Below are 18,045 nucleotides of genomic sequence, written 5' to 3'. Positions count from 1 at the left end.
ACTCGACTTTACTTCGTTGCGTAAACAAGAAGGAAGCAGAACAAATCATGGAAGACATACACAATGGTACCCTCGGTACTCATTCCAACGGACATACAATGGCTAAAAAGATCTTGAGAGCAGGTTACTACTGGTCTACCATGGAGACAGATTGCCATCATCATTCCAAAACTTGTCACAAATGCCAGATATATGCCGACAAAGTGCATGTACCTCCAGTTCCATTAAACGTTCTGACGGCTCCTTGGCCTTTCGCAATGTGGGGTATTGATATGATTGGAGAAATCAAACCTACTGCTTCCAACGGACATCGCTTTATCCTGGTCGCTATTGACTACTTCACAAAGTGGGTAGAGGCAGCTTCATATGCTTCTGTCACCAAGAATGTGGTAGCCAGGTTTATCAAGCACAATCTCATTTGTCGGTACGGCATCCCCGAAAGGATCATCACTGACAATGGCACGAATCTAAACAACAAAATGATTACTGAACTCTGCACGCAGTTCCAGATCAAACATCATAATTCTTCTCCATATCGACCAAAGATGAACGGCGCTGTCGAAGCCGCCAACAAAAACATCAAGAAAATCATACAAAAGATGACAGTAACCTACAAAGACTGGCATGAGATGTTACCTTTTGCTCTTCATGGTTATCGCACATCTGCGCGTACTTCAACAGGGGCAACTCCATTCTCGTTAGTCTACGGTATGGAAGCAGTTCTCCCAATCGAAATCCAGATTCCTTCCTTAAGGATCATGAAAGAAGCCGATCTAGACGAAGACGATTGGATTCAAACTCGATTCGACCAAATACACTTGATCGATGAGAAAAGACTTGCAGCTATCTGTCATGGCCAGCTATACCAAAAGCGCATGATCAAAGCATTCAACAAGAAAGTCAAAAGTCAAGCATACCAAACTGGTTATCAAACGCATCATCTTACCACAAGGTGATCCCAGAGGCAAATGGACCCCCACCTACGAGGGACCATTCATAATCAAGAAAATATTCTCCGGCGGTGCCATGTTGCTTACCACCATGGATGGCGAGGATTTCCCACACCCTGTGAATGCGGACATAGTCAAAAAGTACTTTGCTTAAAAAAAAAAAAATAAAAAAATACAGCTCGCTAAGTTGAAAACCTGAAAGGGCAACTTAGGCAAAAATGAGCGTCTCGGTGGATTGAAAACCCGAAAGGGCGATCCAGGCAAAAATTAGAGACAAAACAAATACAATCCCGGTAGGCTGAAAACCTGAAAGGGCAGCCTAGGCAAAAATTAGGGAATAAAGCATACAACTATGTCCCGCTCAGCTGCCTACTCACCGACAAGGTTCAACACCTCAAAGACACCAATCAGTCCAATCACTTTCTTCCAACAAGTGAGGGATGAGATGCTCGAAGACAGATTGGCAATAGCAGAATTGAAACTTGACTGGATCGTTCTCACATAGCTATTTCTTTTCATAAATACTTTTCAAAACTTTCTGACAATTTCCTACTTCTAGGATTGTTGTCTCCCTATACTAATCCGCCTATCACGGCACCTTTTCAAAAATCAATGCAGCTTATAACTAACATTTTCATTTTTTCTGTTTTGAATACGCGAGCATCCCAATGATATTTTGAATGAACATATGCATTTGAATATGATTGATGTTTACCAGGAAAAACAGGAATAGCATTCCGGACATGTCCCAATTATTTGGACATTATCCTAAACCAGCATCAGAAGGAAGTTTCCCCAATGGAGACACATTCCTCAACAAATCTCTCAAAAAGATTTTTCTTTCGAAAGAAGTCTTATTCCCCAGCAGGGTTGTTCCAGATTACTGTCTTCAGAAGGTGTGATCTCCGCACCCAAATTTGGTCAGATAGTGCATCGGAGGATTATGCATCTTCCTCATTCCCACTTCAAAGGGCGTCACAGTCCGAACTCTCAAAACTACTGTTCATCCCCGAGCAGTAATCAAAGATCCTTCAATAGAACATCCTGGTTCTCAAAGAATTTCCCCAACCCAGGGTACTCAAGCGAGACAGAAGATCATCAACAACCACGATGCCTTCACTTCCAAATGGCTAGCAGGGATTTATTTTCCCAATCACAATGCCTTCATTTCTTGACGACTAAGTTGGGATTTATTTTCCCAATCAGGAGCTTGACACGCTCTAAGCTGCATAAACCATGCATCACACTCATATTCACATTCACAATCATGCATCATACGCATATTCATACACAACATAACTTGCATATTTCTCCTCTAGCTCGAGGATCTCATATCATACATGCATCATAGACATCGCATATTATTAACTTGATTTTTCAGGTAGACAGATGTCTTCAGCAAAGATGTTTCTCACTCACATGCAGTGTTCATCCTGAATCTTATTCAGACAAGCAGTCCTTTCAGATACAATCAAACCAAAGATTCACTCTGAAGAACTCTCATTCTCAACTCATTTATCATCTAACATTGCTAGTCTAAGGCGATACCTCCGACGGTTCCAGAACGATCTAGCATTTCAGATCTAAGGCGATACCTCCGACGGTTCCAGAACGATCTAGCATTTCAGATCTAAGGCGAAACCTCAGACGGTTCCAAAACGATCTAGCATTGCAGATCTAAAGCGATACCTCAGACGGTTCCAGGACGATCTAGCATTACAGATCTAAGGCGGTACCTCAGACGGTTCCAGAATGATCTAGCATTACAGATCTAAGGCGGTACCTCCGACGGTTCCAGAACGATCTAGCATTTCAGATCTAAGGCGATACCTCAGACGGTTCCAGGACGATCTAGCATTACAGATCTAAGGCGGTACCTCAGACGGTTCCAGAATGATCTAGCATTACAGATCCAAGGCGATACCTCAGACGGTTCCAGAACGATCTAGCATTGCAGATCTAAGACGATACCTCCGACGGTTCCAGAACGATCTAGCATTTCAGATCTAAGGCGATACCTCCGACGGTTCCAGAACGATCTAACATTGCAGATCTAAGGCGATACCTCTGACGGTTCCAGAACGATCTAATCTTGCAGATCTAAGGCGATACCTCTGACGGTTCCAGAACGATCTAATCTTGCAGATCTAAAGTGATACCTCAGACGGTTCCACAATGATCAACTTTCAAGTCCTTCATCAAGATATAATCAACAGATTCATTCTGATGAACAAACCATCAACACATTGTCCAGGTGGCATTCGAAAAGCCCATCTCAGGTAATGTTTCAATCTGCCAACAACATTTCACAGACAACATTCAAATGCAACTTCCAACATCTCTGCTGATCAAGGTAAGTGCAAATTTTCAGGGCATCTATTTATTCAATCATCTTCTACCCTCAGATTTCAGACAATCTCTTCAGGTTTAAGAAGATTGAATAGGGGCAACTGTTATACCCCAAAATTTGCCCGCATCTTTTTTAAGAAAACTTCAATCTGAAAATTAAGAGTTTCATATAAACATGGATTTTTATTTCAAATATCCTAAACATATGAAGTGCTTAAATTTCAGAATTTCTCTTACACAGTAACTTGGCTAACAGTGGAATTTATTCTTACGCAAACGCCAAATGCTGTTCATTACACCACAAATACTATTTATTTATTTTACAGATAAATAGTACTAACACAGTTCATGCAGGGTTAAATCTTTTTGCAGGCGCAAAAGCAGGAAACTCACACTGTACTGGTAACAATTGTTTTTGGTTTCCCACTAACTTTTGTACTATATTCCATTATTTTCAAAAATCTTTTCAAATCTCTCCTTTCAAATTCAAATCTCAACTTTATTCTCCATCTCTCTTTTTCCAACAATACCTTACACTTTCTTTCAAATCTCACTTCCACTCAAAATTTCCATTTGTACGGAATCACATCATTCCCCAACGTCTCTATCATCTTTCCATTCTATAAATACCTCTCATTCTTTTCACAAATCTCACATCAAATTCTAAATCATCTTTCAAATTCCTACCTCATAATCCATCATTTCTTCTTCCCTAACAAGAATGGCAAAATGGATAGAGACACTGTTTCTTACAGTCATCACCATTGCTACGGTGATCATGACTTTCTTCTGCCTGCACAGTCCTGAGGAGTGTGGACCTGCAATGGTTATGCTCCCAATCATCTACATGTTATTGATCATAGCATGGTTCATCAACCGTCATTTTTAAAGTTTGCCGTGTTTCTTATTTTCTTAAACGTACCGTCTATTCGTCGTACTTTTCAATATAGTATGTAATATTTATACTGTCAGTATTAAATGTTGTACTATTTGTCATAATATTGCTTAATTACTAAGATAATATTTTGTGTATTTTCTGCCAGTCAAATATTTCTATTTCTGTGCATTAAATAATTTTCAGGTTATTATCGGTAATTTTGCCCGCATACCGTAAATATCAGTTATTTATTATGTTTCTGTTTTCTAACAAGTCATGTAAATAAATTTTCATGCTTCACACCAAACAAAAACAAAAATAACAACAAAAAAGAAAATTAACTTTGACAGTTGATTTTTCACTTTAACTGCTGCTTCAGTACACGAACAGTCAGTTGACAGACAAACTGCAGACAGTACAATTCACAGTGATTTGTACAATCAATCAAATCAATCATTCACAATTCAAATTTCCAAGATTTTTGTGTTAGAAGTCTTCTGAATATCACATGATTAGCAGAAACTCAACACTGCACAAAAATCAGGTACGCTTAACTGCCTCCTATACAGACAGTCCCTAATCAGGGTTTTTCTTGTTTTAACAAGAGCAACAAGTTTTGAGAGCTCAAATGGATTTCATATACATCCATACATCTCAAAGTACCATCATACAAATTTTCAAACTTCAATTCACTCAGACGCACCGTCAGCAGCTCAAACAGTCAACAGACGACCCGTTTGACCAAAAAAGTCAACTGACAGTCAAAAATGAAATTTTTTGTCAAAGTCCATATTTTGTCAAAGGATTCAACATTTGATCATTGGATGATCACAATTCATCAAGGAAAGATCAAAAATCAACAAAACCCTAAGATTCAAAATTAGGGTTTTTGCCTGAAAAGTCAACTCAACTTTGACTGATCATAACTCTCTCATCCTTCATCCAAAAAATGTCAACCAAAGCTCATTTTGAAGGAAATTCAATTATCTTTCAAATGCAATTGATCCCATGGTCATAGCATTCACCATTTGAAAAATATGGCCAAAGACATTACAGGTCATTTTCAAAGTCAACAAAAAGACACTTTTTTCAAATGGACACACAAGGAGAACCAAAAATCATTTTGACATGAGACCAAAGACATTGGTTAGAGGACTCTTTGAGGTTTCCAAAAAGTGCAAGATCTCCTTCATATGACAAAAATTGAAGGATTTACACCTTGTTGAAGTTGGCTAAATTTTGGGAAAATGCATGAAATCAACATTGCTCAAAAATGTTTTTTTTCCAAAAGATGCCAAGTTTTTATGGTCCAAACATCTTTGCCATGTTACTATGGGCCTCCCACGACCAAGACAAAGCCCACATCTATATTATCCATTTTTGACATGATTTTATCTTATTTTAAGATTAAAATCAAAAGAAAATTGCATGGATAATTGGTGACTTGGTCTCCAAGTATGACTCACCTCCAAAATCTTCAATTTTCTGCAGAAGATTGATGCCCAAGACAAGAGCATTGAATGGAGTCAAGGCTTGGTCAAAAATTCAAAGTTTTTTAATATTAAAGAACCAAACTTTCAACAAAGACAACTATAGCTTATTGCTTCACTTCCAAGCAGCCTTTTGGCTATAAAAGGAGTAGCATACTTCAGCAACAGGGGAGACACGAAGAGATAGCAAGAGTATAGCAAAGAAACCTCTAAAAATTCTCAAAATTCTCCATACTTTGTAACTTTCGAATTATATATTTCAATCACTATCAATACAAACCAATTGCTCTAATCATCTCCTGGCACTTAATATAGTAAGTTAGAAGCAATAACCATGGCTACATACTCATAGAATACGTATTTCAAAAATAACATATTCATGCATATTATCAACTTGTGATATCTAAACTATAAGCTTATTTAAACACAATCTAATGCCTTTGCCATCCATTTGAGATCATATGGGGTAGATCTAACGTTTAACATGTGAGTTTAAAGCCCTGAATCGTGGGGTGCCATGGTTGAAGCTCAAAGCTTCAACCTCTTCGTGTTCATACTTAACGTGGTCAAATGAGAAAACTAACCTCACCATTGGACTCAGGAGGTCATCTTTAGTAGATCTGGGTCCTTGTGGTTTTTATTTTCATGCGTTTTTGTAGGTTTCAAAAATCCAGAAATTCGAAGGTGAAATCCGCAGGTAAAATTGCAGGTAAGTTCGCAGCTAAATCCGCAGGTAACTTGGAGAAGATGATGAATAGTGTAGTTGAATGTTTGACTGCACGCGTGGACGCATCTGGCTTCTCCATTGGCCAGCTTTGGCGCGTGTGGACCCCATCAAGAGTTTGAATTCATTTTGAATTCAGTGCATGCAGTCTTATCATTATGTCATGCTCTCTTCAATCTGGGCCATAGATCTTCATTAAAAATGAATCCAACACACCATAACACACAACCACACCATGCACCTTCATCTGACTTCCACACCAGATTAGTATCCTTTTTAATTTTCTATTTTATTTTATTTTTATTTGCAAAAATAATTAAAAATAGTTAAAAAATCCCAAAAAATTCACAAAAAATATTTTAAACTTCTAAAATAATATATTATTTTTATGAAACAAAAATATTTTATTTTTTCTTCAAAATTTCAATATTTTTCATAATTAATTAGTATGTATTTATATATTTGCTTATTAATTATTCTAACCAATCAAAAAATCATAAAAAAAATTGTTCTTTGTGTTAAATATTGTTTATATATCATAAACTAATTTTGTACATATTTAGGATAATTTTCTCTTTAAGCTTTAATTATTTGTGTAATTATTTATATAATTATGTTTTAATTAACTTAAAAAATCCAAAAAAAACAATTTCAAAAATTCCAAAAAAATTAGTTTTGTTCTAAAATCAATTAACAAACATTTTGTACATATTTTTTAAACTTATTTGCTAGGTTTAATCATATTTCCATCTTTTCTTTATTTTAAATTAATTAATAATGCATTAATTATATTTAAAATAAATCACAAAAATACAAAAATATGCCTTTTATTTCTTGCAATTTAAAATTCCTAGATAAATGTATAGGATGTCAAATTCATGTAAATAGGCTAGTTTACATTTCCCGCACAATCGATGTAATAGCGTAGATTTACTTTCTGCACTTTACATTTCCGCATTTTAATTTCCAGCACCCATATAAACTGCGTGTATGTCAAAGATAAAACTGAACCGTCAGATCACTAACTTCAAAGATAAATACCTGAATTCAATCACAATCACATTTGCACCTCCTAGGGTAACCCCTTTTCACTCTTTTCAAAATCAAAGTTACATTTCTACTGTTTCGAGTACAAAATCGAACCTTTTGTTTATATCCGACGAATGGATAGATTTTTAAAGGGAACAAGGATAAAGACCTCCTAACTCAGGGTAGACCTCCTAGTTTGCTTGCTCAAAAATCAAAACAAACAAAATTCTCATACACTGTTGTTTTTCAAAACAAATTTTCCAAAAGACAATATTTTGTATACATCCAAACACGGATCATTACAAAATTAACGTTCTTTTCAAAACATCTTTCGAAAGATAAACAAGCATTTGTATATATCCGCACAAGGATCATTACAAATTCTATTTGCAAAGGTATTTCAAAAACACAGGTAAAGCATTCCGAATCAATTGAAAAGTAAAGCAAATGAGCTAAGCAAACTAAAGAGCCCATGGATAACCATGGATACAAAGGGTGCTAACACCTTCCCTTTGTATAACCTACCCCCTTACCCAGAATCTCTCAAAGGTCTTTTTTCTGTTTCTTTTATAAACCTTTCCTTCATTGGATAAAATAAAAGGTCGGTGGCGACTCTGTAAACTTTTTTCAAAAGAGACGCGAAAGCGTCCGATCGACAAAAAAGAGTCAGTTCACGTATCCCACCCACGGGAGGGGTATGGCCCGAAAGGACGGTCCACACATATTGCTTACACTATAATCAACAATTTGATTTATGCATGCTAAAATACGGATCTAAAACTCAATCCAAAATGCGCAATTGATGAGGGAACTCAATGACATAACACTAAAACCAAAATCTTAAAAGACAATCAACAAAATCATAACCCTTAAGGTAGCAGAGACATGCAACTTCATTAACTACACCAACTACAATTGGCCATTCTCGAAAGATTTCTACCCATTCCCCAAGATTGATAAATTTGTAGGAAACTCAGTTGGATGCAAAATATTGCCGTTTATGGATGCTTATTCCAGGTACAATCAAATTATCATACATAATGCAGATAGACGTGAGTGATTTCAGGACGGAGCATGTTAGTTATCGATACAACATTATGTTTTTTGGCTTGAAGGAAGCAAGTTTAACATACCAAAGAATTAGGAATAACATTTTTGATAAAGAAGTTGGTGCGATACTAGAAGTCTACCCAGAAAATATTATTATAAAATCCAGCAATGAGCAGCTGCATGATGAACACCTCACTAATGTGTTCAACCAGGTTCGACGATACAACATGAGATTTAACCCCAAGAAATTCACATTTGGGTCATGGCTTGCGATTCCTCGAATTTCTATTTGACAGAGAGATGCATCAAAGCCAACCTCGACAAATGTGGCTCAATTATTAAGATGGAGACTCCGACCATAGAAAATATCATGATGTTAAATTGGATTCTTACCGTCCTTAATAGGTTCATTTTGAGATATGCCCAGCAAGCAATACCGTTCTATATTTTTTTAAGGAAATATGTACAAATTGAACTCTAGAATGCAAGCGAGCATTCTTGCCATTGAAACTGGCATTATCCACTTCATCGTTGCTGCCTAGACCACTAGATGGAGATACTTTATTCATCTACGTTGTTGCATCAGCCGAAGTAGTCAGCTCTACCACAACCAAGAATTTGGCATAGTATAGAGCTTGTTATATTTTATTTCCAAAGAGCTAGCCGACCTAGAAATGTGTTACCAGAAGATTGAGAAAATGAATTTAGCCTTGAACGTTACTTCAGTAAAGTTACTACATTATTTATGGTACATACCATCATCATCTGAATCAACCACCCTCTTAAGCAAGTACTTCATAATCTGGACCTTGTGAGATGGATGACTAATTGTTCAATCAAAGTATTCGAGTTTGGCATATTCTTTGAGCCAAGGAAGGCCCCGAAATCTCAAGTTTTCATAGACTTTCTTGAAGAAATGACATTTGCCACACCTGAACCATGCATGATGTGGATTATCTTTAGAGATGAGTTATCCAATAGTAGAGGAAATAGTGTATGACTTATCTTACTCATTAAGATACCCATTCGAGAATACACTTTTAACATCCATTTGGTATAATCTGAATTTAAACATGCAAGAGACTCGTAGTAATATCTAATAGATTCAAGGTGAGAAACTAGAGCAAATGTCTCATCAAAATCTACTCCTTCTATTTGTGTGTACCCTTGAGCCACTAAACGAGCCTTGTTCCTTGTTATATTACCACTTTATCAAATTCATTCTTGCAAATCCATTTGGTACCAATGACATTCACATTTTCAAGTCTTGGAACTAAATCTGAAACTTTGTTTCTTTTGAATTTACACAGTTCCTCTTGCATACCATTTATCCATAATTCATCATTTAAGGCTTCCTTGATGTACTTGGGTTCAATCTTGGAAATGAAACAAGAGTTGGAAATCATATCTCTGGATCTGGTGGTGACTCTTTCATTCATATTTCCTATGATATTTTCAATAGGGCGATCTTTCATAATTCTAATAGATGGCCCCTTGTTGGTTTGAGGGTTTTTCAACATTTATGTTTCCAGATTTAATGTCAGACTCCTTGTGTGGGACATCAGTATATTGAGGAGATACATCATCTTCATCTTCAACTTCTTTCATATCTTCAAGAGTATCATCAATGGAAACATTGATTGATTTCATCATTGTCTCGTCCATTTATTATATACTATGTAATCTCTGCTATTTTTGGAGTAACTTAGGAATATTCCTTCATCACTCGTGGAATTCAACTTTCTTCTTTGAGCACGATCTTCTAAGATGTAGCACTTGCTACCAAAGACATGGAAATGTTTGACATTTAGTTTTCTTCCTTTTGAAAGCTCATACTGAGTTGCTTTGGGTTCAGGTCTTATGGTCACATAATTGTGAATGTGACAGGATTTATTCATGGCTAATGTCCAAAAATAATAAGGTTGATTGTTTTCATGCAACATGATTCTAGCTGACTCTTGCAAGGTTATATTCTTATGTTCATCCAATCCATTATGCTAAGGTGTGATAGGTGTTGAAAATTCATTACCAATCCATTCAAAGGAACTAGACTCGGAGAACTTGGAGTTCTCAAATTCCTTGGCATGTTCACTCCTTATTTTAACTATCTCACTCACTTTTTCTCTTTGGAGACGTTGACATAGTTCTTTGAAGAGATCAAAGGTGTGGGATTTTTCTTTAATAAAGCTGATCCAAGTGTATCTTGAAAAATCATTGACACACATGAAGACATATCTTTTTCCACTCAGGCTTTCTACTTGCATAGGCCCCATGAGATCTATATGAAGTAACTTCAGAACTTTAGAGGTGGTAATGTGTTAAGCTTCTTGTGAGACATCTTGGTATGCTTAGCTATTTGTAAATCTCCATATATTTGGCCTTTTTCAATTTTTAGCTTTGGTAATTCCTTGATAGCTTCTTTAGCTATGATCTTCTTCATGCTCTTGAGATTAATATGACTAAGTTTTTGGTTTCATAACTTTGTCTTATCTACCTTGGATGTCAGGCATGTTGAGGGATGATTCTTATTTTGAGACATCTTGGTATGCTTAGCTATTTGTAAATCTCCATATATTTGGCCTTTTTCAATTTTTAGCTTTAGTAATTCCTTGATAGCTTCTTCAGCTATGATCTTCTTCATGCTCTTAAGATTAATATGACCAAGTTTTTGGTTCCATAACCTTGTCTTATCTACCTTGAATATCAGGCATGTTGAGGGATGATTCTTATTTTGAAATATCCATATATAGCAATTGTCTTTGGACCATGAACCTTTCATTTACATATTTTTTTATTTTTACAGGTAATAATGCATTCTAATTTGTTGAAGTTCATATTCATACCTTGATCACAAAGTTGACTAATATTAATCAAGTTAATAATAAGTCCTTCTACTAGAAACACATTATCAAGGCAAGGGAAACCTAGACATACCAATTTTCCTATATCCTTGATTTTTCCTCTAGCTTCATCACCAAAAGTAACATAACTATTAGAGTGGGATTTAACTCTTATAGATAGTTATTTTCTCCTGTCATGTTCCTGGAGCATCAATTATTCAAGTACCAATCTTATCTCGAGGAAACTCTAAGAGATGTATGAGATATAAGACTTGTGGCAGTTTCTTTGAGTTTCCATACTTTCCTTGCCTGATTGTTCTTTCCTTTTTTTTCCTGTTGAGCCTAGGTCGATTATAGGGCTGAAGATATCCATACATTCTATAGTAGTAGGGAATTATATGACCATATCTTCCACAGTAGTGATATCTCCATGATGAGCTCTTCTTGCCTCTGTTTTAAGGATACTTATGTCGAACCAGATGTTGGGATATATGGTCTAACATTAGAAACTATGTCGTTTTCTCAGGGGGACAATCTTCTTAGTGGGAATTTTGATTTTTTTATTCATGTAGTTGTAGTCAAATCCTACTCCCTTCAAATTCTTAGACATTTTCCCAACTTCCAAGATTTCATCTTGCATATTTGAACCATTGTTCAACATACAAACAAATTATCATATTTTCAAGCTTGGAATTTAACAGAGTGACTTCCTCATTCAAACTAGTGATGGTTGAAACAAGTTTCTCTTTTTCCTAAAGGAGAGCACTTGTAGGTTTGTTTTGGTTCTCTCCTAGCATGCATGCTTTCTCTCACTTGTTGACAAGAGTTTGTATGTTTCAGCTAACTCATCATCAGTGATGTCTTAATCACTAGAATCACTCTCAAAATCATTCCAGTGAAGGCCATCACCTTATTAGATGTTTCTTCTTAACTCCCAACATCATATTCAGACTAAGTGGTTGACATTCCCTTTTTCCGCTTCTTTAAAAACATAGGGTTGTATTCCTCTGCCTCTGGTTGGGTTGTCTTCATATTTTCTCTTGCACTGGGTACCGTTGTCTAACACTTTGTCTTGGACATATGTCCTTTCTTTTCTATTCAGTCTTAAGGATTTTTTTTAAAAAAATTTGTACCAATAAAAGTTATAGCATATGATAGACTTTCTTCAAAATCCTTCTCACAATGATCTTTATTTTCTTTAGTGTTGGGTACAAATGCTATACTCTTGTTCTTTTTTCCATACCTATCACTTATAGTCATCTCAAAGGTTTGTAGGGAACAAATGAGTTCATCAACTTAGATGCTTCTTAAGTCTTGGGCTTCTTCAACAACTGTAACCTTCATATCAAACTTCTTAGGTAGTGATATGATGATTTTTTTGACCAATTTTTCTTAAAAACAGTCTCTCCTAAAAGAATTGTTGGCTATGTCACTAAAGCGAATGTTGAAGTTAGAGATGGATTCATCTTCCTTCATTCTGAGATTTTCAAATTTGTTTGTGAGGAGCCGTAACCTTGACTTACGAACTTTGAATGTGCCTTTATGAACAGTTTTGAGAATATCGAAAGCCTCTTTGACTTTAATACAAGTGTTTATTAGTCTAAACGTGTTCTTGTCCACACCACTGAATATAACATTCAAATTTTTTCTTTAGATAAATCAACTTCAGGATTTAAGATTGATGTTCCATCTTGAGAGGTAGTCACAGGGTGTTTCTAATCTTTTATAACAGCCTTCCATGTTTTGGTGTCCATGGATTTACGGAAATAAACCATTTTAGCTTTCCAATATTCATAGTTAGTTCCATCCAAGATAGGTGCAACGTAGCATACGTGTGGGGGGTCTTCCAACCCAAGAAAGGTAATCCACTTCCAACCCATGTTAATCTTATTAAATATTTTTAGAAAATCTTACTAAATAACATATTGTTATAAGATACAACAACAAATCTCCCAGGAACCCAACAAAATCTCGCTCATAATTACTCATCAAATATATCTAATAGACTGAGGCCAAATGATGCACACATGCTGGAACATCTTGTCCCACATCTTGTTGCTCATCTTGTTTTACCTAAAGCAGCCAATCAAAGGAACAACAAGTGTCTCTCGTCTCTAGTATGTGGATGATATTATTATTTTGGCAGAGGTTAGTTTAGCTAATCTTTAGGCGAATAAGGCTATTCTTCAGGGGGTTTGAACTTGCCTCAGGTCTTCAGGTGAATTTTTTGAATAACAACTTTTTAAGAAAGAGTCCACCCTTCAAGCTTCTTGGGTTACTAGTGGGAGCTAATACTCGTAGTATGTCTACACCAGATCCTCTGGTTAATCTGTTGTCTAGCACATTATGATCGTAGAGGCATGGGTATGTTAATTTGGGGGGTCAGGTAATTTTATTTAATTCGGTCCTTAATGATATACTTATCTTTTAATTGTTTTTCTTACATATGGTTATCAATATTTGGTAGAAGGTTTTCTGGATCCAAATGAACTTTCTTTGGGGTAAATCTAATAGGAAATCTAAGATTCCTTGGATTAGGTGGTCTAATATTTGTAAACCTAAAGCCATATGGAGGTTTGAGGACCTGGGAACTCCGCCTGGTCAATTTGTACCTGTTGGTTAAGTGGAGATGGAGATTCATTTTTGGATCCATCAACTTTTGGTGGGATATTTTATCTGCCAAGTATGAAGCACAAGTATTCACTTCCATTCTTGGTGGTAGATATGTTGGCTTCCGTTCTACTTCACTATGTTGGAAATAGGCGTCCCTTCTTGGTTTAGGAGATGTTGATACCCCTAGATGGTTTGTGCCGAGTCTTAGTGGGAAAGTGGGTTTGGGCCTCCTAACATCTTTCTAGAAGGATCTATGGGTAAGAAATACCCTTTTAGCTCTTAGGTTTTGAAGTTGTTCAGTATCTCTAACCAACACAATTAGAGTGTGGGTTAAGGTTGGATTTTGTGTGAATGGTAATTTGAATTGGGATATGAGATGGAAAAGATCCCTCTTTGTTTATTAGAAGACGATGTCCCGTAATCTTTTTCTACTCCTTTAGAATGTGACCTTAACCTCTGTTTCTGATAGCTAGGATTGGAGTCACTCTGACATTGACATTTTCTCTGTTGTTCTAGCTTACTATTTTCTCCTCCAAAGTGATTTGTTTAGGTATTCTCCAGCTATCATGGAGAATAGAGTTCTCTCTCTTATTTAGGTTAGTTAGACTACCTCGAAAGTAGATTTTTTCCTAGCAACTCCTTCAAAAGAAGATTTCTATTAGAGTTAATCTGTTTAGGCATAAGATTGTGGTAGTTCTTGAGAATGTCATGTGTCTATTATATGGTCGGTGTGCAAAGTCGGTTGATCATTTGTTTATGTCTAGTGACCTGACAAGTCTGTTTGGTATGGAATCTTTAGGTGGTTAGGGGTGGTGTTTCGTTCTTCCTAATGATATTAATTCTATTTTCCAGTTCATTAGATCTCTACATGATAGACCTAAATTGAGGGGTGATTTGGTTATGATTTAGAACTCTTGTGATTCGATCAATTTGGAAATCCCAAAACAATTTGTGCTTTCTTCCTATGCTACCACTGTGAAGGAATTGAAAGATAAATGTATATTCCCAGCGTGAAAATAGTATCTTTGTAGACATGCGAGTAACTCTTGTACTTTCTCTGATTGGCTTGAGAATCCTACTCATTGTATAAGCAAATGGAATGATTGAGTGTCTTTCGCCTTGTGGGTGTGACTTCTTGATGGGTCACTTGGAGGTTGCTTTTCTAGATGATATTTTTTTTATTGAAATTTTACTTGTTTTACTTTTAAGAGGTTGATGCTCTTTTGGTCTCATATTGTAGCACTTATATTTTTTTAATATAGTTGTTGTTTTATTTTAGACTTGGTTATCCGTTGACTTTTTCTTGTATCTAATCGAGTTTTATTTTATTCTTTATATATATATATATATATATATATATATATATATATATATATATATATATATATATATATATATATATATATATATATATATATATATATATATATATATATTTTTAAAAACACACTATTTTTACACTTTCTTTTTTTAGTGGGCCATATTAGTCTTCTTTCAAAACTCTCCAACAGGTAAGTGACTTTACTATAAGCTAGTCTCCAACATTGTTATCTCTGCCACTTAGCTTTTAAAAATAGTGGAAACCAATTAGAAGTTAACAAAACTTGAGAGCAAATTTGAAAATAAAGTGAATAATGATTTGAATTCATTCGTTTCTATAATGATACTATTTTAAGCTACACTAATCCAAAATGCATCCTTATTTTATCACAAGAAAAAAAATACAATTTTAATAAAAAATTCAAAGCCCGAATCAAATTTAATCTTGGTGAATATTCTTAGGTTAAGATGTGATATTAATGTGGTTGACATATTGACATGTTACTATTTTGCAAATATCTTAAGCTTTGAGTGTTGAAATTAATTGGGTTATGACATTAGCATATACCCATATGACATATTGCATGATCATATGACCCATTTAAGTACACCATATGTTGGGACCAATTTAAGTGGAGATGAGTTGCAAACACCACATATGTGGGCAAATAAATAATAAATAAATTTAATTGAGAGTAATGTAAGGTTAGCAAATGTATAGTTAAATGTCAGAATTATATTGATTGAGTAAATTATGTGGGGAACAAAAGCAGTGGTTGGAAACGTGGATAATCAACAGAACAGGATCATCCCACTTTTTTAAGTATATGATGTGAAGTTTATCTGCAATGCAATTGCAATATCTTATAGGCCCCAAATCACAACAACTCATATCTGTTATTTAAAATATTTATGATTAAAATCTTATGTTTTCATTAATCTAAAATTATAATTTTAATTGATTGAAATCCAAAAAAAAAAATTAATTAAATTTAAATAATTTGGACTCTAGAGACTCAGTAATATGAGGGCATGCCTAAAAGTTATTTATCAAAGACATTTTCACATCAACAACGAAAATTGAATTTATAATCATTTGACTAATTTAACTCTTTATCAATAAAGTCAACATTCATTGGCCAATATAAATACAAGTATATGTTAGTTTTAGTTTTTTTAATATTAAATTTATTTGATAATCTTTTTATAAAAATTCTAATAATAACCTTAATTAAATACTATTTCATAAACTTAATTGTATATAATTCATCCTTTTGTTATGGTATTCTAGCTAAAAAAAAATAATTAAAATTTAAAACTATTCAGAATAATTATTTATAAAAAGTTATTTTCAATATATATATTTTTTTGAAAATCATACAATTTTATTATGCTAAAATTTTATCAATGAAATTATTCTTTTTAAAGTTATACTTCACCGTGTCCTAATAGGTGTTTTCTTTGAGATTTTCACACTTTTTTAAGATCATGATTAATTATATTGATTTCAATGATAAAATAAATATTATTTACTAAAATAACCTTATTAATAATAAGTAGTGGAATAATTATATGATTTAAAATATAATAAATAAGAGTAAATTAAATGAAAGAAATAATAAATATTATATTAATATTTTAATAAAATAAATAATTTAAAATAAATAAAGAAAACACCAAACATTAGATGGAGGGAATACTAAATATTTATATCTGGTTATTTTGAAGCTAATAAAGGTCTATTTTAAAATATATAGAGCAAGATTTAATATGCAGAAAAAGAGATCACTAAAGTTTCAAGAAATAAAATAGATTAAGAGATAAATACACCTAAAAGTACACTTGATCAAGATTGATAAATTCTGAGCGATTATTAAAAGACAAAAACTCAATTGTCTTAAAAATAATTCTAGAATATTTAGACGAATATTATAGAGTCTATCAAAATTCAAATGGCTCATATATACAGATATAAATTATTTTGAATTTTAAATCTCACACTTACAACTATCATTAAATTAATTAAGAGAGTGTTTAAAAGTGCATCTTCTATAGTTAGAGATATAATAAAGAAAATAAAAAAAAAAAAATCAACCGTATAAGAATTTGTCATCACTCCATTATCATGATAAAGATGTATCTGAATCATCTAGTAAAACATTTAACTAAATGACCAATACTTAGGGAATTTGGTTTTAATAAATTGAATTAAAAAAAATTACGTGTATTATTTTTGGCTTATCACCACCGATATAATTCGGTTCGGGGGATCAGTTCGCAGTTACGAGATCGAATTATGGTTCTCCCTAACAAATTCAGCGCCAATCACCACTGAACCAACTAACAATCGGTAAAAACAAAATTACGTGTATTGTTTGTTTAGCTTCCAACAAACTAGTTAAGGCACCATGATTTGTGATCAAACATATAAAAGTGGACGCAATCTAAGGAATGGGTCATATTCATATATAAAAGGAAACTAAGTTGAGGTATTTTATTGAACAAGATATAGAAAATTAAAAGCCGGTTGTCCCGTTAATAACTTAGTCAAGCATTCAATTTCAGTTGGATTTGATTTAGATTTGTTAGGTAAATTTATACAGGCTGCTGACTTCATTATCATAAATAAATCTGTTGCTTAAGTCCAACTTCCCCTAACCTCTCAACCATAATTTAAAGCCATAATCTTTCTTTTAATTATTCTCTTCTAATTGGATAAGTGATGTATGATTAATTCAAGATGGAGAATTCAGTTGTTTGGGTCCTTGGGTCCTTGTCAAGCCAAATTTTCTTAGACAGTGCA

This window comes from Vicia villosa, linkage group LG2, assembly GCF_029867415.1.
Source record: "Vicia villosa cultivar HV-30 ecotype Madison, WI linkage group LG2, Vvil1.0, whole genome shotgun sequence".
NCBI lineage: Eukaryota > Viridiplantae > Streptophyta > Magnoliopsida > Fabales > Fabaceae > Vicia > Vicia villosa.
The sequence above is the reverse complement of the archived record's forward strand: the minus strand, read 5'-3'. Positions refer to the sequence as shown.